The sequence below is a fragment of the Rousettus aegyptiacus genome, unplaced genomic scaffold, assembly GCF_014176215.1.
Source record: "Rousettus aegyptiacus isolate mRouAeg1 unplaced genomic scaffold, mRouAeg1.p scaffold_m13_p_6, whole genome shotgun sequence".
NCBI lineage: Eukaryota > Metazoa > Chordata > Mammalia > Chiroptera > Pteropodidae > Rousettus > Rousettus aegyptiacus.
In genome coordinates, this window is record NW_023416309.1 from 112,665,963 (window position 1) to 112,687,035 (window position 21,073).

At 53.1% G+C, this 21,073-nt stretch overlaps 2 long non-coding RNA genes across 4 annotated transcripts; both read right to left on the reverse strand.

Annotated features, from left to right (window-relative positions):
• Window positions 1–5,211: 5,211 nt before the first annotated feature.
• On the reverse strand, window positions 5,212–9,663 carry LOC107510054. 2 transcript variants are annotated; one of them, XR_001596717.2, is made up of 4 exons: window positions 9,201–9,663; window positions 8,751–8,864; window positions 7,509–7,631; window positions 5,212–5,995 (listed from the first exon to the last, which is right to left on the reverse strand). It is a non-coding gene; the product is annotated as an uncharacterized LOC107510054 (long non-coding RNA). The 2 variants fall into 2 exon arrangements; XR_004951432.1 differs by lacking the exon at window positions 5,212–5,995 and adding an exon at window positions 6,612–7,341.
• A 1,385-nt stretch (window positions 9,664–11,048) lies between these two features.
• Window positions 11,049–18,524, reverse strand: LOC107510053. Of its 2 annotated transcripts, XR_001596716.2 has the most exons (4): window positions 18,416–18,524; window positions 15,602–16,260; window positions 12,598–12,773; window positions 11,049–12,508 (listed from the first exon to the last, which is right to left on the reverse strand). It is a non-coding gene; the product is annotated as an uncharacterized LOC107510053 (long non-coding RNA). The 2 variants fall into 2 exon arrangements; XR_004951433.1 differs by having other exon boundaries at window positions 11,049–12,773.
• Window positions 18,525–21,073: the final 2,549 nt, after the last annotated feature.

The following is a 21,073-nucleotide window of genomic DNA, read 5'->3' on the forward strand; positions in this document are numbered from 1 at the left end:
TCTATTTTTCTAGCTTTTAACGTGATCTTTTCTCTTCTAGCCCAGTCCTATTTTTCAAGCCCACAGCCCTAGCTTGAACACTGCTTCTCTCGGGCAGGCCCTCCCGGCCTCGCCACGCCAGGCGCCTGCCAGCTCTGGCGTCCGAGGTCGCCGCCTGCAGGAATCTCCCAGCCGGGCCTTGCTCCTCCTTTCTCTCTGCCCGGAGCCAACATGCGGAAGGGCGCGTGTCCTGCCCCCAGCTTCGATGTCCCGCCGCCCTTGCTTCGCACCTCCTCTCCTGGTCGCCTTTGCCTCTGGCCTCGCCAAGCTCTGTCGTTCCTATCCGGCTTCCTCGTGGATTCTTCCCATTCGTCCAAACTCGGAAAACTTCTTTGTTATTCGGAGAACACAACTTGGGTCTCCAAAACCTTGAGAGATGGCAGCCAAGATAGCCAGTGCATTTCGATTTAAAGAATCCACGTGCGTGTCTGGCCCGAGAGGAGATGCTCTCTATTCCTGGAAAGGGTTTTGAGGGAAGGGGAGGAGCAGAATGTTTGCTGAACGGCTGCCGTGTGTCCGGAGCTCTCTGTGGGGTTCTGAAGGCACCCCCTCACTCGCTCCCTCAGGCACCCTACGAAACAGGGTCTTATTGCCACTGTTTGGCCAGGAGACTCAGACAAGTCAGTTACCCAAGGCCAGGGACTAACTACGGGGCGTTGGGGGGTTGGGGGACGGTGAGAAGCACACCTGGGCGGGCGGCCTGAGGACAGCTCAGCTCAGCTGGGGAGGCTGCTTTCCTGGGGGCCGTGATCATGGCCAAACAGGTCCCAGGTGAACTTGGACCCGTCCTTCCTGAGGCCTCCGCACCGGACACCCCATACTCATCTGATATTTGCGCCCCTCCCAGATGCAAATTTCCCGGCTGAAGCCAACTATTCTTAGGCAACCGGAAATGGAAGGGAAGGAGAGAAATGACGAGAAAGAGAATAAGAGAGCGAGACAGAAAGAGATAAAGAAAAAAAAAGGCGAATAAAAATAATTACATCTCTTCATACCACATCTCCATGCGAAAGCAAACATTTTTTTTTTCACTTTCTAACAGTCTCAAAATGGAGATACATCTTATAATCTGTGTCGAGAGACATGCATCCGCTAACCCACATCTTACAGTCATGGCGAATTGGAATAGAAGAAAAAAAAAAGCGTAGCTCGAGGCCATCCCTGAAGCCGCCATGGTGACCAACGCCCGGGCTGTCTAAACGTCCCTGCGCGGCTTACAGAGACGGCCAGCGTGGGCTTTCCTGGTTTGCCGTCGGGAAATCCTTCGCACGGTCCCGCGCGGTTACCCTGCCGTTCCGTTCGTTAATCACACTGACTTGGGGAGGAGGAAATTCGGGGGCCTCGGCTGCGTTTTGATTTGCGAGCCCCACGCATCTCTTTTCTCACGCACGTTCCCAGCAGCGTGGCGTTTGTTCCGTTTTGTTTTCTTGCTTTTTGCAGTAACCATTAACCGAACACACCAGCTTTCGGCCGCTCTGGCAGGTGAGCCACTTCAGCGGCCACCAGACGAGCGCGGTGCTTTGCTCTCGTCCCCGCGAGAGGAGGCTTTTCAGGAGCCGGGCTGCGCAGTGGGGGCCGTTTCAACTGTGCGATCCTGGTAATTAGAGAGAAGAGCCCCCTCAGGTAACTGCTGAGGAAGGTGCCTTAATTTGACCCCGTTTCACACAGTCCAATTTTCAATTAAACGAGGCACTCAGCCCTGTCCCTTAGGAAATCACTTCGGAGCCCATAATCCCTAGATCCTCCTGGAGTCATTCAGGCTCAGGTCCTCCCTTCTGAGCCCTCTGCATCGAACCGCGCTGTCTCTTCCCCGCAGTGTTTACCCAGGAACTGATCCACGACCCCGGGCTCCACGCCGCCGCAAGGCAGCGTCGGTCAGGAACGGCGGCTCCTTCCTCCTTCTCCTACGGCCGGCATCTGCTTATCGCCGTTTTTGATGATCTTGAACTTGCTTCTCTTCCCGACCGTCAGCGGAAACCGGAAGCAGCATTCAATGGTTTCATTATTTACTTATTTATTTATTGAACCATATTTCTATAGCAAATACATTTTTACCAGAAGTCGGAAGAAAAATATACTCCGGCGTTCCTCTCCCCCAAACTCCTCACCCCTGTCCAATGCAGACAGGTGGTATGCAGTGTCATGAATCCAAAGCCACTCGAATTCACTACAAAAATTCCTCCTGGCACTTTACTGCTGGGTTGTTTTTTGTCCTCGAATCTCCCTCCTTGAAGCTTCATCTGGCAGTCGGAACTTTCAGGCAGAATTCCCTCCACTGAGCATAAATTTTTCCACTCTGGTACCCAGGAGATTCCAGAGCTTTCTGGAGAGACCCTGTGTGGGCTTCAGTGCCGGCATTTCTCATCGGGGCCCTGGAGTCGCTGGGCCTGGGTACCTGGGAGCATGTTAGGGACCCAGGCCTTAACAGCTTCCCCCATTGGACTCGCTCGACTCCTGCAAACTGGGGTCTGGCATCCGTTCTTCAGGACACCTCTGAAAATTCCGGCTCAGCTCTCCGTCCTCCCTTAGGCCCTGGTACCAAACACCCCATACTCATCTAAAATCATCTGCGTCCCCAGCAGGACAGAAGGTTCGTCAAAGGGAGTGTATTAGAAAGTGCCCTGCCTGCTGCGAATGACAGAAAACCACCCCAACGGGATTAAGCACAAGAAAATGTACTGGCTCCTGAGGCTGAAGCTAGGGCTGGCTTCAGGCGTGGCTAGATGCAGGAGCTCAGCCAACACGATCCAGTTTGCCATCTACTTCTTAGCTTAGGTCCATGAACTTCGTTTCCAGAGGGACGCTGTCAGCATCATATCCAGTTCAAATGTAAATGATGGAACAGACTCTTCGGGCTGGGCTGGCTTCCCAGGATGGATAGCCATCTTCCAACCGGACCCCGTGACTAGGGGCATGAAGTGAGTTGATCGAATCCAGGAATTCACCGGAATCATAGAATAACGATAGTAGTCATGGTAATAATGGTAGCTCATTGTCAGAGATCTAAGAGTTGGAGGTAGGTCCCTAAATAAAATTGGTGACTATTATCGTAAGTGGGGGCTAGAGCTGAGCCACGAAGCCACGCGCCTGCCGCTGCTGGCAGGGAGGGCGCTGAGCCACGCCGGCCACCTGAGAACACTGAGAGATTGTAAGAAACGAACGGTGACCGGTAATCTCGTCGCCCGAAGACGACGGCCGCCAGCGTCTGGGCTGCCTGTCCTGCCCGTCTCCTTCCCCGGGTGTAGACACTTTACGCAGCTGCGGTCATCCGATCTACGTGTTTGCTGTCGGGCTTCTTGTCGCTTACCGCTTCCCTTTTCTCACCGAACCTGTAGTTTCCGTAAACACGGAACAACTGCGTAACGACACGTTGAGATGGCGTCTACCGATCCGTTTAATCATTTTACGATGGGTGGTTTTTAAAACATAGGCTATTCAAGATACGACCCGAAGCGTTTTTAAAATTTCAAATTAGGTGTAAGAGATGCCTCTCGAAAAAGGGGATCATACTCCGACCTCGGGAAGCCACGCGGGGGACCACGGGCCCCCCAGGACCCACTCAGCCTCCCCCCTGGTTCTCCTCAGGACGGTGGTCGTCACAGAGAAGTTGAGGACGCTTCGTTTGGTTTTCCAGATGCTCCCACCTCACCCAGGGAACCACGCCGGGCTCCCCAGTGACAAATCCATCATGGGGACGCAGTGGCCCTCCGAAAATTCTCTTCAGGGAACAATTGTCTGAGGTCTCACACGGTGCCTTTCTTTAATGGGCTGGGATGATCATTCCTTCTTTAAGCCATAAAGGATGATGGATGGAGTTCCGACAGGACAAGGTCTTCACTTCACTCTCACCTTTGCGAGTTTAATCTCTCCCCGAATCACTGTCTGATGGATCTGTAGAGCTGTACGATTCCGTGACTGGCAAGTGGGTATCTTTAAACCCCTCAAAATCACAAGAGGTCCCTCCACTCAATGAAGGAGGCTGCGGAGCAGCTCAGGCGGAAGGCTGCCCAGGCCGCGGATGGAGGCGTGAGGACAGCCAGAAGGACGAGTGTCGGGTCTGGCGGGAAAGTGGCAGGGTGACGTCGGCTCCCCCTCATCCCCTCCCCCCCGTGGCTCTGAGACGCAAACTACGTTCTCTCATTGTGGGGAGGGGTGAGAAGCAAAGGTCGAAGTGGCAATTTGGAGGCCGTCAAGAATACCAAGGGCTGTGGGAAATTAAAGATGACGTTGTTGATGGATTCATTCACTCGTTTAGCACTTTACTGAGCTCGTTGCTCTGCACCAGGCTTGGTGCCGGGCACCGAGAAATCGCGTTAACCACAGGGTCCCCCAGGCCTCCAGGGTCTCCCAGCCTCGCGTGGGAGAGAAAATCTACAATTCAATGACGACCGTATAAGCAGAGTGCTGTTAAAGTGACATAGATGGACTTTTTTTTTAGATGAAGATTTAAATCAGGGCTGGCCTCTTGGGAGTGAGGCCTGTACAGCCACACAGGGCCTGACACGGAGGGGCGCCTCCCACTCGGCTTAATGCCCTGCTGGTGGGCATTGCCACCCTTCAAGTTCATTCATTCTGCAAAGATTTATTGAGTGTCTACTACGTGCCAGGCACGCCTCTGGGCACCGAGGACCAAACAGACACAAACCCAGAGCAGGCGAGAGCAAATCACTATGTGAAATGCGCAGGCTGCCGGATGGGGAGGCGGTGCCGGGGAGGGGAGCAAGCCCGGGGACAAGGCGAGGTGGCCCTCGTGCCTCGTCTGTGCAGTCCGCGCATACCTGGCGACCGCCTCTGAGGTGCCGCCACCGTGGGCACCCGGGTGGTTGCGATGGCTGACTACGTGTCAGCCGGGCTGGACTAGGCACCCAGTTGGTCGGTCAAACACGTTTAGATGTTACTGTGAAGGAACTTGTCAGATTTTTTAGATGAGATTGACATTTAGATCGGTAGGCCTCGATTAAAGCAGATTATCTGCTCTTCTGAGCTCTCATTCTGTCTACCCATCCATCCACCCGTCCACCCATCCACCCACTGATCTTTCTCCCGCCGGTTTGCTTCCTCTACAGAGCGCTGACTAACAGCAGAGCGTGAGGCCTGGCTCTGCTGTCTCCCCTGCACCCCCCACCCCCCCCACTGGCCGCCATAGGATGAAATGGGAGGGGCCTCCTGAGCCCGGGGACGCCTCCGAGGACACCCCTCCTAGAAGTTTCTGCCACAAACAGTGGGGGCAGCCGCCCCTACCTGTGCCAGGGGGCTCGTCTCCCTCTTCCAGGCCCGCCTGGCTGAGAGCCCGGCACTCCGCCCTGGGCAGCTGCTCTGCAGCGGTGTGCAGGGGGAGAGAGGCTCCCTCCCCGAAGGCCGAGGGACTCGGGGGCAGGTAAGGCCCGTAAGTCAAGCCCGATCACTGCACTCTCTGGCACTTCACGCCCAGTGCTCACGCAGTCCCCACAGAGGGACCGTGGCCTGCCAAGCAGTGGGGAGCTGGTGCCGTGACCATCTGGACCACGTGTGACGAGATCTTTTACAGATAAGCACAGGATTTCTGCCGGAATGTCAGGCTCCGCCATGCCCCTCCCCCCTCCTTTTTTTTTTTTTGGACATTGAAACGTGTGTCCTTGCTCCAGAACACTGTCATCTTCCGGGAATGAACACAGAGGCCATTGTTTACACTGCCAGCGAGGAGCCATGAGTGGCCCCTCACACAAAGGCCCGGTTGTGCCCAGGCGGCTGAGGCAAGTGCCTTAGATCTCTGGACGGGGACGCCTGGGCTTGTCGTTTTCGGGGTTCCAAGGAGCTGTTTTCTCCCACTCAGCAAGCTGGCGGTGCAGGTCCTCACACCGGTCCCCACGGCGCCGCTGCCTTGACAACCGCGGGCTCCACATGGCCTTCGGAGGGCGAGTCTCCACCTGAGGCCGTTGCTGTCCTTGAGATCACAGAGTGTCTCTCTCCTGCAGAGCTGGGGACAGAAGTTAGAATCTGAAGCGGCAGCAGGGAAACGGAGGCCACCAAAGGGCCACTGGCTCGGCTTCCAACCACTGGGATTCCTATACCACCATGGGGTCGGCCACACGCGCAGGGAACCACCATGAGCCAGGCCCTCGGCGTCGCGAGCTTCAGAAGGCAGCGTGCTAGGTGGCAGAACCCCCTCCCCCCACCCCCACCCCTCCACTCGACCCCGGCAACAACAAACTGCTCTAGCCTGACATCTTTCAAGAAAACCAACCCACTTCTTTCATCTGCTTTCAAAAGGAAGACTCACGGAAGAAAGGTTTTCCCAAATAAATCTAGTAGTTATTAAAATCTGTTCCTGGAGGTAAATTTCAATCTTCCAACAAGTGGGGGGAGGCAAGGAAGGTGCTTTTTTAAAAGACACATTGGTAGCAAAACAGCGCTGCCCCCTACAAATGCATCCGACACCCTCGGCGTCAGCACCCCTCAATGCCGGAGAGCGCGAAGGTCCGACGGCAACGAGGACTTCGATCGGGACCCTTTGGCATCTAGTAGTAGATTCATTACATAAACTGGGCAAATCCGTTTAGTAAAACAGTACGTCTGCTATTAAGACGGTTCCTACAGAGTTTATTGTAATAACACGAAAAATTATAACGTGAGAAAGTTTCTTATTCATAGACTGAACATGCTCCTTTTTTCCCCGGAGAGCGATTCAAAAACAATTCATACAGTGCGAACATGTCTATGGTTTTTCAAATTACGCTACGCTATGAGTCTGGAAGGAAACACATATGAACATAGGCTTCTTTGAGGAGGGGGACCATGGGAAATTTCTCTGCTTTCCATCTTTCTATATTTTCTACACTTTTTCGTAAAGAGCATGTAGTACTTCATAATTGGAAAGAATAAAATAAACAAAAATAAACAAATGAGCGGTCGCTATGATGAGCGGAGAGAGTGGGTGCTTCATCCTCTCACTTCTGCCCTGTTCCGGGGTCACATTATATCCAGAGTCTGGCGAGTGGCAGCTGGGAGCCCTGCCCGGGCTGTGCCGGATGAACACCCAGGACCTCCAGATGCCAAATTTAGAGGTTTGGCAACTTCTGAATTTTACCAAGCTTGGTTTTCTTTGTTTGTTTGTTTGTTTGTTTGTTTACCACTTCTGGCTACACGCACACGCGCACCAGAGAATATGCATTTTGGTCTGTGGGGTTCGCCATGGTTGGCACCCACGTGAGAAGCAGGTTCCCGGGGCACCTGGCATGGTCTCCTTACAGGGAGATGGTCTTTGGTGCATGCCGGAATCCCAACTCCGTTCTTCTCCAAGTGACACCGACCCTCGGAGCCCAGCTGTGGATGAGACAGATTCACAAACAATTCCCAACGCAGAGGCTGCGTTCCAGAGGTGACTCTGAGAGTCAGCACGGGCTGCCTCCCCAAGCTTCCTCTGGATTTCGGAGCAGGGCCAGGCCCCAGAACGAGGGCGCCCACTCGTGTCGCAGCCGAGTGGCACATACCGTGACAGGCTCCAGGTAAACCTGCTCTCGTTTCCACTGCGTCGACTGATTGAAATCTGTGCTGCGAGCAGCCGCAGTGAGCCTGGGAACGTCTCCCTGGCCTCGTGCCTCCGATCATTCACCCTGTTGATTTTAGCAGGAATTGCAGCTGAGTGTCTGAGGTCAGCATTGTTTCCACTACCTAAATGGCCAAGAGGGACCCGCTTCTGTTCCCCAAACCGGCTTCTCCACCTTTATGTACACGGAGCCCTGGGCCCAGTACGCTTGTTCCTCCCTTGTTCCCTCAAGACTCACCTACGCCTCATTTCCAATGTCATCTCTTGATGACGTCTTTCCTGACACCCACGGGCAGAGGCAAACCAATAATGTCTGGTACAGAAAACCATTTGTTGATCCAGTAAATATTCATTGAGCACCTGTCACGTGCCGCACACTGGGGGTGCAGCAGTGAACCGGTTAAACGCGGTTCTCGTGTGGAAGTGGATGGACGCTTAATAAAATGGCCGAAAGGAAACGAGTGGGAGCCCGGCCCCGTGGTCAGCATCTGGGATTAGCACCACACTAGGTGGGTAACGAAGCCAGGAGATACCATGGTTGAAACCAATCAAAACTTCCTTGAGTTGACTTGAATAACAGACTGAATCTGGTTGGTAATTTGTTTACTCAGATATTATCAAAGATAAACTGTGATCTGAACGTTAGCCGACCCCCCTCAAACCCTCCCGTCGCTGCCCCTAACACCGCCAAGCTCCCATTCACCCAGGCCCACCGTCTGAGTCCCTTTGACCCCTCTGGCCTCCTGCCCTCCAATTAGTGGCCAAGTTCATGTCTCTCTCTGAAATACCTCCAACCCTTCCATCATAGCCACCAGCCTACTAATCGTCACGTTATCAACAGCTGTCTTTCCTTCTTTCCACTAACATTAATTAAACACCCACAGTGTTCCAGGCACCGTGCTGGTCCTGTGGTCGAGCACAAACGCTAGAACAAATGCTCTCTGCTCTCATTCTAGTTGGGGAGACGAGCATTGCCAGGTCCCATATGTAAATGTAAATGAGAAAATTGATTGCATGAATGAATGGATGGACGGATGACCGATGGCGTGGACCCCTCTAGCCTGGTGGCGCTCCACGCTCTGGTTTCCACCTGCCTCTCTAGCTTTGTTTCCTTCTAGCCCTCGAGGATAACCTTTGTACTACTCTAACTAGTGCTCCGTTTGCTTTTCCCACCTAGAAAACTCACCTCTAATTCCGCCATTGAACTCTCGCCCGTTAGGTGGTGGGGGGACGTGCAGGATGGTGGGATTTGGTGCAGGACCAAATCCTCATCGTCTGAGGTGGGACGTCATGTTGTTACCTTGGAAAAATCAAGAAGGAAGAGTATAAGCGAATAATTTTTAGAAATACGAAGGTAAATAGCAGAAGACACAGCTACAGGACTTGAAAACGGTTGCTACTAGGGGTAGAAATTGAGAGGGAAGAGGGATGGGGCATGAGCCAGGAGTTTCGGGGTTGTTTAAAGATTAGAAGTAATTGCCTTTTTAAACTGTATACATGAATTAGGGTGTATTATTATCATTATTATTATTATTATTAATACTATCGTTGTTGTTGTTAATGCCTAAAGTGTACCAAGATCAAAATTTAAATAAGAACTAAAAATATCGATTGAGGTGTTGTGTATAAAGCGCACAGTGTAATGCCTGGCACGTCATAAGCAACGAAGAAAAGGTCCACGTGACTTTTGTCTTTTCCGCAAATCCCGCCAGGAAGCAGAGGTCGAAACCGCAGCGCTGCGCTTTTTCACGTTACGTCACGACGCGGTTCCGGCAATGGCACGTTCGCCCTCCGAAGAGTATTTTTCTCTTGAAATCCCTGTCCAGACTTTGCGCAAGTTTTCTGATGTGGGTTAGGGTAGTGGCAGCTGCTGCAACACACAGCTCCCTATCTCTCGAGGGCTTCACCTAATACATTTTCCACTCATCTGGCATTCCTGGTTTATAGATCTTCCTCCTCTCCAGGGACATTTCCGAAACACAGGCCCTTTTCATTCCGAGGCTCCTCCCCCGCCCCGGGGCCCGAAGTCCTCGGCATCCAGGCAGGAGGAGGAAGGAGTGAGAGGAGAAGGTACAGCTGCCTCTCAGTACAGAGTGAAGCACATCACTTCTGCTCACGTTCCTGCGGCCAAACCCAGTCACGTGGCTCTGCCCGGATGAGAAGGGGGTGCTGGGAAATGTAGTCCCTGGCTGGTCAGCCTCTTCCCAGTGAAAACTCACAATGTGGAAGGGCGGTATGGATTTTCACGAAGGCGCTTCTGCCCCGTTCACTGCCTACAGAACCAGATCCAAACTCTTGGCTTAGCCCAATGGTCGACTTCTTTGTCCAAACCGTGTGGTCCCCAGCTCCCAACACGAACTGACTACAGTCCCAGCCACCACATCCGGCCATCATCCCTCCCACTTAGTTCCGTATATTCCGTGGGGCACATCCCATTCATCTAAACGCCGTGGGATTTTTCAAGCACGGATCCCGTCTTCTCTTGGAAGACTTTTTCATTTCTGTAGCCACCTACTGACTGCACCATTGGAACTGAATTTCTGAGTCATAGAGTTTGAGATTTGGACAGGACCTTAGCAATATGGTCCAATCCTACTGATTAAAGAGAAAGTAAATGAGGCCCCAAAAGGCTAAGGGACTCCTCCAAAATTTGGCATTCACAGCAGACCCGTTTCCCCCAGCATGCCTCAAAGGCAGGTCAAGGGCAGGTCATGATCTGAATTGGGCCGAGCCATGAATTTGAATCACGTGTGCTGGAAACGAGCTGAGCTGACCGCTGGGCATTTGCACCTCCACACGGATGTTTTGTAACTGAGAGCCAGTTTCCACGATGGCCCCAGGAGCATCGCCTCCTGATATTAACCCGTTTAGCCCCTCCCCCGCGGAGCCGGGGTTGGTCCATACAGCAGGAGCGGTAGGGCGCTGCTTCCGCTGTTAGATTACGGAGGACTCCAACTTCCATCGTGATGCTCTCGCTCCTGGATCGCTCATTCTGGGGGAAGACATGTAATGAGCGGCCCTATGGAGAGGCCCATGTTACAAGAAACTAGAACCACCTGCCGACGGCCAGGAAAATGAGCTTGGAGCAGATTCCTCCACCCCAGTCAAACCCTTGGCGACTACAATCCCAGTCAGCAGCTCGACCACAAGACTCCGAGCCAGAACCGCCCAGCTGGGTCGCTCCCGGGGTCCTCGCTCTCAGAGGGTAATTGTTACTCAGCCTCAGATAACACAGCCATGTTTGTCTTCTACTTGCAATCAAGTATGCGTTTTGGTTTACTTGGGCTGGGGAGTAAACTGAAAATTATATAATTTTTTAAAATTTGGGTTCTATAAAGGTCTCAGGAAATGTCTGTTGTAAATGCTAAACATTCTGAGTATTTCTTCTGTGTGTCTACAAATAATGGGTACACTACTGAAAAAAAATAGAGAAAGAGAGGAAGGGAGCGAGGAAGGAAGGAAAGAAAGGAGGGAGGGAGGGAGGAATGCTATCCATCCTTCTAAAGCCGTCTGAATGCCACGTGCCCGGTGGGTCCACCCCTCATATGTGATATCTACATGTCATTTCTCCGACAGTGCTTTAATGTTAACTTTCTTACGACGACATTTATCGCAGCGTGTCTTAATCCTTCATTAACTTAACAAAGAAATATTTATTGAGCACCCAGAGCCAGCTCTGCTCTGTGCGCTTGAGATACATCAGTGAACAAAACACAAGGATCTTGCACTAGAGGAGCTTACATGCTCATCAAGGAGACGATAAAACACGATAAAAAGCAAATTATACATCATGGAAGGTGATCAATGCTATAGAAAAAATAAAAAGCAGATCGAGGAAGTAAAATTGCTTCTGTCTTTATCGTGTCCTTCCATCATCAGCTCAGGAGGGTGGCCTGAGAGCTTGGAATGTCTGCAGGGCTTCGCATTTGCCAGGTGCCTGCAAATATTTGCTTAATTCGTGCAAGGATGAGGGAGCCAGTCTCAGATTGGTGAATTCACTCAGATGGCAACTCCAAGAGTTACTGGCTGCTAATGTGAAGCCTGGCTCATAGCTGATCCTCAGATCTATTAGCAGATTTGGGCCACGTGTGCTGACCAAGGTCATTCAGTCCTCAGCAAGGGCAGTTAGGGAGCCAGGGGGTGGCAGCTCGCAGGAGGAGTGACGATCCAAAATATCACTTTGTGATTCAGACCCGAAGAAACAAAGGCAAACGAAATATGTCTATCATGGTATAGTTACGTGGTCCCATATAACTGGGGGTCAGAATTTGTTTTAATAGCAGGCAAAGATTCAAGGAGTTTGTTTCCTGTTAGGGTTAATATACCACAGACAAATTAAAATGCAATACCGTTAATATAGATTAAACAATAATTTGTATTCGAATGGCTATGGAGCGCCAAAAGACCTAGAAACAGAATTTTAGACCCAGAAGGAATCTTAGGCCACTTTCCACTTCATCAAAAAAAATAGAAATTAAAAGAACATGGTAATGTCCTCCATTTTTTGCAAACCTACCCCATCTCTCTCTCTCACACACACATGCACACGCACAGACTTATGTACCTCTGCAGTCACCTCCGGTCTGGGCTCAGCGCCAGAAGTGACCCCTTCACAGCCCCTGAAAACAGAGTTCCCCGCCCCCCATGTCCCTAAAGGCCTGTCTTACTCAACCCCTTCAAACAAACAGACAGACATTTCCCTCTTGGCTGTGTCCTCTTTACTGGCTCTGGCTCTTTCTTCTCCGGATGTTACTGCGCTCGAGTCTCCCCCTCCAAAACAGCAAAACGAAACAGGGAAAAACGACTGTTCTGCCTTACGTGTCTCTCTCCGTCACACCTCCTCCCTTCACGGCTATGTTGGCTTCCTGTGGTCGCAGTAACAAACCTCCACACGCCGGGCAGCTCGAGCCGGGCAGCTCGAACGACAGCAGTGACTGTCTCAGACTGGGGGATGGAAGGGAAGGCTGGGGTCAAGGTGTCGGCAGCGCGGGCTCCTTCTGAGGCCGCAAGGTGACCTGCCCCTTCCCTCTTACCCAGCTTCCGGTGCTTTGCTGGCCGTCTTCGGCATTCCTTGGCTTGTAGACGCATCACCCCGCCTCTGCCTTCGTCTCCACTTGGCCTTCTCCTGGTGTGCATGTCTGTCCAGATTTCCCCCTTTTACAAGGACACCAGGGACCACCCTGGTGACCCCACGTTAACTTGGCTGTATCTGCAAAGATCCCGTTTCCAAATGAGGCCACATTCCGAGGTCCTGGGGGTCAGGACTATAAGAAATGCTTTTGGGGAACACAACCTAAGCTATAACAATGGCCAAACTTAAAACGTGGTCCCTCCCTACTCCAACCCCCATCGCCACTCTTCCCACTGTCTCTGCAGCCTGCCCCCACCCCAACCCCGCCCCCCGGGTCCTGCACTGCCCTCGCTAAGGACTCAACGACCTTGTGGTTGCCTAATGTGGTGGGTGCTTTCCTGTCTTTATCGTTGTGGACCTTCCTGTCACACCGTTGACCGCCTGCACCTTCCCCTCTTGGCTTCTCCAATTCCACTGGGGCATCGTCTGGATTTCTGCATGTCAGGTGCTTCCTCCTCAGCCTTCCCCACCCTAACCCGCACCCCCAAGCTACTTTGCCTATGCCCTTGGCTTCAACTTCCACCTGTATGCAGACCAACCTTGAGAGAGCTCTCCAGCGCATACACCTGTTCAGATCTGACCATCGCCACTTGCCGTCCCCTGGTGCCCCCCACTCCACATTTACCCAAGCAGACTCACCCCTTCTTCCCCAAAGTCCCACCTAAGGCCTCTGGCTCAACTTCCCCTTCCTGCAGCCCCTGACTCACCTTCCATCTACCTTTCACTGAGCCAGAAAACTGGGCACCGTCCTTTACCACCTTCCTTACCCGCCATATATGTCAGTCCCCAAGTCCCCCAGAGTCCCCCAGAGTTCAAATTATTTTTCGAATGGATCCTCTCTGTTTGACCTCTGACCTCTACTGCCGCTCTCATTACTTCCACAGGTTCTAATTTCCTGGCTGTGTGACTTGTAGGCCCCCTACCCTGTGCCACCGCCTACCATGTCACCCTCCATGTCATCAGCCACAATGTTTCCAGAGAGAGCTCTCGGACAGCCAACTAAAATAATGTGCGGAATCACTCAAGGGCTCTGCACAGCCTTCAGGAGAAAGTCCTGACTCCTTAATGTGACATGAGATGCTCCTTGTGGTCTGGCCCTGGTCATCTCTCCCACTTCCTTCCCCCCCCCACGCCCACCTCTTTTCCTTACATATGAGCTGTTCCGACCGTGTCCACACATTTCAGCGCCCCGGAAGTGTGGGCTGCTCTCTTATAGTTCCTGTACTCTGCCTTCGAAGCCTTTCCATCAGCTTCTGACCATTGCTCCCCTTGCATCCTTCAAAACTCAGACCAGAGGTCCCTCCTGGAGGTCTGTGTGAGCCCTCCCGAATGACCTGGCTGTCCCCACCCGCCCTCTTCAGCTCCTTGCATGTGTTGTCATCATAAGTCAGCCACGACTTTCAGCTCCTAGTCCACTGCTTGACACGTAATACAGGTTCGATCTTTGTTTGATGAGAATCTGACCAGTTGAAGGTTCTTGTCTCTGTTCCAGTATTTTCCTCAGTGTAGTGAGAGGACAATCACATCAGAATCACTTGGGGAGCTGGTTAAATATGCAGCTTCCCAGGCCTCACTCTGGACCTGGATGAATCCGTATTTTAAACAAGCTATTTTGGTGATTCTTATGGAGAGAGTTTGTGAACCAGCACCCTGTGCCCAGATACCTGTCTGAAAGGCTCTTTAAATTTATCATAATTTTAAGGGCCAAGTCAGCAGCTATCTATAGGTGACAAGCAGGGAGAACAGGCCCAGCTCCATTACATTTTCATCGAAAGGCAATCATTCCTGTGAGTCTTGAAACCTTTCTGTTTAGAGTCCACCACTAGGGTACAAATTCTAGCGGCAGAATCAACAGGGATAGAAGGATGGAAGTAGGGTACTCGCGGAGGAAGCGAAGCAGCCCTGTCTGGTAGGAAGTAGCTGGGAATAAAGGGGAGGCAAGTATCTCTCAGGAGATGCCGATGCTGCTGGTCCAGGGAGGACACTTTGAGAACCATTGCGCTAATTCAGCGTTTGCACCCAACGCAGTAGTCTAGCCTGTGACGTCCCTGGAGCTAGAGAGTGATTGTCTTGTCTTTCTGCCTAAACCAGACACGTGCCCTGTTTCATTTCAAGCTGGAATTTCCCTCGATGACTCTCACGATTCTCTCTATGGAACCAAAAGTGGCCTCCCAGCCTCCCACCCACTGATCCCAGGTCTGCCTCTTAGGTTCTCACAGATTATATCTGTGCCTGTCGTACAAGGGAGTTCTTCAGACATTTGAAGACATCCGTCCTGCTCTGCCTGTCTCTCCTTTCCTCTGTCAGCTTCTGATTCAACTGTTGCTCAGTGACTGGGGGACTTCCATCAGCAGCCACTCTCTCCCTGAGATGTTCTTTGAGTCTGTCAATTTCTTTCTCACATCATCGTGAGCTACATTTAACATTTAATCCTCTTAAATACAACCCTGTGCGGTTTGGACCATTTTTATAGATTGTTAACTCACGCCTAGGTTCTGGGGGATAGTGTCAGGGCCGATGAGGGGACGGAAGACCTCAGATATGCGCTGGCCCATTGCACAACTTTGCACGGGGTCCTTATTCATATTTTGTTCAGCCCAAACAACCACCGGTCAGTGGCGCTGTGTTCTGCAGACCCACACTCATGGCCATCATATGCCTCGACATGTCTGGGTCAGTCTTTCTACTGCCCCAGGTCCACACCTCAAACCATGAGTTTAATTTTTGGTTCAGAAAATGTGGTCAGTACAAGCACTGCCCTTTCTTGTGGCGTTAACCCTCTGAGATAATAGCAGAAGACAGTTCTTTTGCCTGGTTTCAACTGAGGGGGGCTGGGAGAGTCAAGAAAAGAAGATAGAGAAAAGTCGAGAGGTTATGGTCACAAATTCAACAGCGAGGACACATACTAAATAATGTAATTTTGGTTCAATTTTCCAAAAGGTGAAGTTCTGCTTATTACAGTGATTGGCTACCCAGGCACCTGGATTCCTCATTGACTTAGTCGTCTACTTAGTGGACGCAGAATATTTTGAAGATGTTATTATTTTGCACTCCCTCCTGGAGCATGCGACAATACCTCTATCGCTGAGAAAAACAAAGGATACAGGTTTCTCCGCAGTCAAAAATGAAATTACTGTAAATAAAATGTTGACGGAAAGACTGAAGCCGCATCAGCTTCGTGCGACTTCAGACCTTTCTCAGTGATGTGCGTTTTAGGGGGGGGGGGAATACACAGCAGAGGCGTTCGAAGGCGACTTCAGAGAGGGTCGCGGATCTGACAGCTGGAGGACTTAAAATGCGGCGGTCCAAGACAGCAGTGCACGGAGCTCACGGGACCCCGAGGGGGAACGAGGGCGGCGAGTTTGTTGTGTCTCTTTCACCCAGAGACGTTTCCAAGCATGACACTTGCGGTAACGGAATTGCATTGCGGGAGTAGCGTGTCACTATCTGCTCTTCAAGACGGGGACACGTAGGCAGGAATGGCCTCCTCCAACACCAATAACTTTCCAGGAGCGCCGCTGAGCCTCCGCCGCACCAAGGGGAAAGCGGGCCGGTTCCTCTGACCCTTCACGAAGATGGAGACAATTCTTGGTTTCAAAATCTTCTCGTGACTTGAACCGAAAGTTAAAAAGGGACTTTTAAATTGCACACCGCTCCTGACCTTACCTGCGAGTAATGACTAGCGTATATCGAATAGGAGTGGCAGGGTGGAGGACCACGACTGGGTGCCGAGCGACGGGAAGCAACCGTGCGGTGTGGGAGCCCGGGCGCCCGGGTTCGGCCCAAATGGCCATTTGCGCGGCGGGGGCGCGTGTTCGCGCTCCAGGGAAGGGGATGTCTCCCCGGGGGACTGTTTCGCAGCAAGGCTTGTTTGGCTCGCAGCAGGGCGCTCCCCCGGGAGCGGCGGCGCGCAGGGGCGGGCGGGGAGGCGCGCGGCCAGCAGGATGCTCCTGGGCCCGGGCCGGCGCGTGTACGTGTGTGCACGGTGGGGAGGTGCAAGGCGTGTGCACGGCACGGGCCCGACGCGCGCCAGTGCCAGCGCTGGCGCTGCGGCATAGAGGGCCAGCGCCGCTGGGTGAAAATACAGCACAAACCCCGGGCCGAAGCCCCGGGGACCGAGCGGGCGCGCAGGGCTGAGTTCGCTCCCCGCGGTTCAGCGTGCTAATACGAAGCCGCAGCACCCAGATTGTGAAGGACACCGCGCAGCGCTCCACGCACCCCAGGCGGGGCGCGAACCCCCGGTGCCGGCACGCGCCCAAGCAGGCAGAGCGCGCGCCCGCTCGCACACCGGCGCGCTCCCCGCTTGATCTGGAGAACCACAGCGCGGGCGGGTATTATGGGGGAAGCTGGGGGCGTGGCCTGGCCGAGACCAGCCAATGGGCCGGGGAGGGGCGCGCGGGGGCGGAGCTGGGATATAGGGCGCCGATTGGCCAGTTGGCCCTCCGGTATGCAGATGCGGTGGAGTCACGTGCCAGGGGCCGGGACGACTTCCTGTTGGAGGCCAACGCGGGGCGGGGAAGGGGGCGCGAGCGCCCCGTCTGGCTGGAGCGGGGGGAGGGGGGTTCTTGTCAGTTAGAGCAACAAGATGGCCGCGGTGGCAGCTCCGCACCTCAGCGCGACAGCCTCGGGAGCCGCAGCCGCCGCCGCCGGCCCCGCCGCTCCGCAGCCCTGAGTGCCGCCCCGGCCGCCCCCGCCGCCCCTGACAGGGCTGTTCGCGCGCCCGCCGCGCTCCTGCCGCCGCCGCCGCGGGCCCGCCCGAGCCGGAGGCGGACGGAGCGCAGCCGGCCGAGCGCCGAGCTCCAAGCGCCGCCGCCGCCTGGGATCCCGGGCCGCGCCGGAGCAGCCGCCCCGTCCGCGGGCGCGAGGAGGAGGGCGCGTCGCGGCGTCGCCGGGGCCGGACCTGGACCTGCCGGGACGCGCCGCCGCCCACCCGCCCGCGCCGCCGCAGCCGCCGCCGCCTGCGCCGGGACCTGAGCCCGCGGCGCCGGCGCTGAGCGGGCCCCCGCCGGCCGAGCGCCCCGCAGGCCCCAGGGCGGCTGTGGGAGTTGTTGTCGCCGCCGCCGCCAGGCCCGCGCCGCCAGAGCCCCGCCGAGGAGCCGCCGCCGCCGCCGCCGGGGACGGAGCCCAGGTGAGCGCGGGCCGGGCGTCGAGGCGCCGCAGCTGGCCGAGCTGGCGGCGTCGCCTTTGTTCGGCCGGGCCCGGAGCGCGAGGGGTCGCGGGTCCCGGCGGGAAAGGTGTGCGGCGCGGGGCGGCGGGAGGCGCTGCCTGCCGCGCGGGGCCGGGTGCGCGCGCGCGCGCGCGCGCGGGGAGAGAGGCTCGCGGCACGGGGTGTGCGGGGGAGCCCGCGGGGTTGCAGCGGGCGGTGCGGCGACGCACCAGGCAGTCGTGGTGGTTTTAAACTGCTGCAGCCGGTGAAAGCGGGCTGTCCCCGAACGGTCACCCACGGATTTTGCATTTCTGATGGCATGCGGGACCCCGAGTGCTGTGGGCGTGGGGCCTCCGGCGCCGCGTTTGGGGGCAGAGCGGCCGCGAGGCGTGCTCGGCCGGGGGGGAGCGGAGGGGCCTCGGCCTTGCGCCTGCCTGGAGTCAGGTGGGCCGCGAGCGGCGTCGCAGGCTGCGGAGCGACGCGCGCGAGGAAGGCGAGCCGCCCCCACGTCGCAGCTGCCCTGCGATCACATCACGTAACCCGAGCGCCTCGGCGCCAACCTCTGCACCTTTACCTGGTGGACGAGATTTAATGAGCTGATTTCGTAGCAATTAAAATGTGCCGATGCGAATTCGGGGGCTCCCTGCGCGGTAACGCGGCGCAGAAGCCGTTCGCTTGCAGGACCCGCGGAGCTCGGGGACTCGGACCGGCGCCGTCCCTGCCTCGGCGTCGCGGGCGGGGGAGGAGGAGCCGCAGCGCCTGCTGCACCTACTGCGGGGTAACGCGCTCCACGGCGTCAGCGATTCCGCACCAAACGAGAGAATTGTCTCGACCCTTTGCCTCCGTCAGGTTGGACCTCCATTTGAGTGGTGTGCTCGAGTATTTCCAGGCACGAACTGCAGATTCTGAACTCAAAATGGTGCTCTGTGGATGTCCGACTTGAACGTTTTGAAGGAGTTCAAGTTGGAGGCTTCTGGCTCGGCTAGTCCATTGTGTTGTCGGGGTTAGGGCATTCTCCCGTGTCCGGTGTTCGGGTCCCTGTGACTCGGCCGGTGGAGGGGGTCAGTTTATGATGACCACGCTGTAGAGGCTGCTGCGTCTCTGAACGTAACTGACCGTCCACCAGGCTGCTTTGATGCAAGTTACTTCCTACATTTAGAAATAAGTAACTGTGGGAATAAGTGAGACGCTGGAAATGTGGCTTGAGTGATCTCAGAGGACAGTAGTGACCCGTTTTAAGTGTGTAGAGGGTGTTGACAATTATATATATAGATTCCAGACTGCCTTCAGTCAGACGTGGAAGAATAAGGGATAGAATTTAGCCCCAGGCCCGATGAACTTGGTTAGCAAAGGGCACCTTGAAGAAATTTACATCATTCCAGAACCACAGAAGTAGCAAAGGTCTTTGAACACCTTTCAGTGTGGTACTCCTAGGATGCTTTATTGGGCAAGATGTTGCAAAACGAGGTTTTAAAAATGACTGACACAGTTATATTATCCAAATTAATTTCATTGTTGGTGTTAACAGAACACAGTAGTCTGAATAATGGTTACTTTGTTTATGTATACTGAAAGTTTGTTTTTTTCCTACAGAAAGTTTTTAATGTTTGTATTTTAATAAGGATAGAGGTTCTTAGTTTCTGTTTTTCTTTCACCACTTGGGTCATGAAAAATTGGCAGCCAAGAAAATAGTAATAGTAGAATTATTGGTTAAATTATACTTACAGTGACACAGAATAATTTCTTCCAGTTAGCACTTTCTTAACTAGCAGAGTGGGTCTGCGTGTCCCAGATATGTGTACGTGTATATGTATGTGTGTATGCGTATACATATATAGACTTGATTTTATTATGAGGATCGAGTTGTAAAAGCCTGATTCTAAGTCTTCCATGCTTCTTGCTCAAAGCAAAGACCTTATTGACCAGTATTTCTCTTTTACCATTAAGGTATGAAATTAAGTAAGACTGATAGTGAGGCTGTCATAAGGCTTAATCCTATTTCATTTTGGATTCTGGCATTTAAATATTTTAGCAGTAACCTGGGGTACATGTAAATGTTGATTTTAGATTTTCCTCTTTACAATGTTTATTGTTCTTTTTCAAGTGGCGTATGTTTTAACACTTTAACAAAGATTATTTTGTAACAGGTTTATATATATACTTAGTTGGCACAGGAATTTTGGAACAAATAGTTACATTAGAGTGCTGATTATGAGGGAAACTGGGGTGAACTGTTTCATTTGACTCTCAGTGATTAAAAAATAAGTCATACGGGGAATATAGGAAACGTTAAATTACAGTATTTCTCACCACCACCACCTTTTTGTTAAGCAGCCAGCTTTACTGAGATAAATTTGTGCTTTTCCAAGGCTGTCATCTGGCTCTCTTCCAAAACCCAGCTGGAGGAGGAGGAGGTCAGGACTGGAGTGGGGCAGCTTTTTTCCTTAGTGAAGAGAGCTTTCAGTCAGAAAGAAATGGAAGATAAAATTCCGACAGTATTGGCTGAGAGTGGGGTGTTTGCATTACTTCCCCAATTCCAAATGAGGGCAGCGAGGTCTTGAATGTAAACTTAGTCTTGGTGGACTCAGGAAAGTGATGCTAATTTAAAAACAAAAACAAAACAAAACAAAAAAAACCTGGTGGAAATTAGTTTACTTAGCCATTTTTTGACTTGAGTATATAGAATATCTTTGACATCATGTAACTTTCCTAACAACTTAGCATTGTAAGACTTAGAAGCCATTTTAAAGACTATTTAAGGGCCTTTTTGGCCTTCCTGGTAGGAATTAGATGCAGGAGATTTGCATACTTATATCTTAGATGACTATTTATCACTCAGTCAGGGTCTATTGTACAAAGGTGCTATCGGAGAAGATTTTATAAGGAAAACAGATTGGCTGTGAAGTCTGAGACTGTTCTACATATCAGGATAGCATATGAAATAATTAAGACTTGAGGATGGAGCAAGCAAAGATCACTTAGCCAGAGCATCTGAAGCCCATGGGGAAAGCATGAGAAACGGAGAAACGAGGGACAGATGATAGGCGCCTTTGGAACCAGGGGAAGGCTGGGTGGAGGGAGCAGGAGGTGGAGCCCTGAGCTGCAGTGCTTAGGAGGTTCTAAGTGAGTGGGGAGGAACCAGGTTACTTTGTTTTTGTTTTGTTTTGTTTTTGATTTCGTTGAGTGAAATCGTTTTGGCTTCTTACTCATGATTTTGAGACAATCAAGTGGG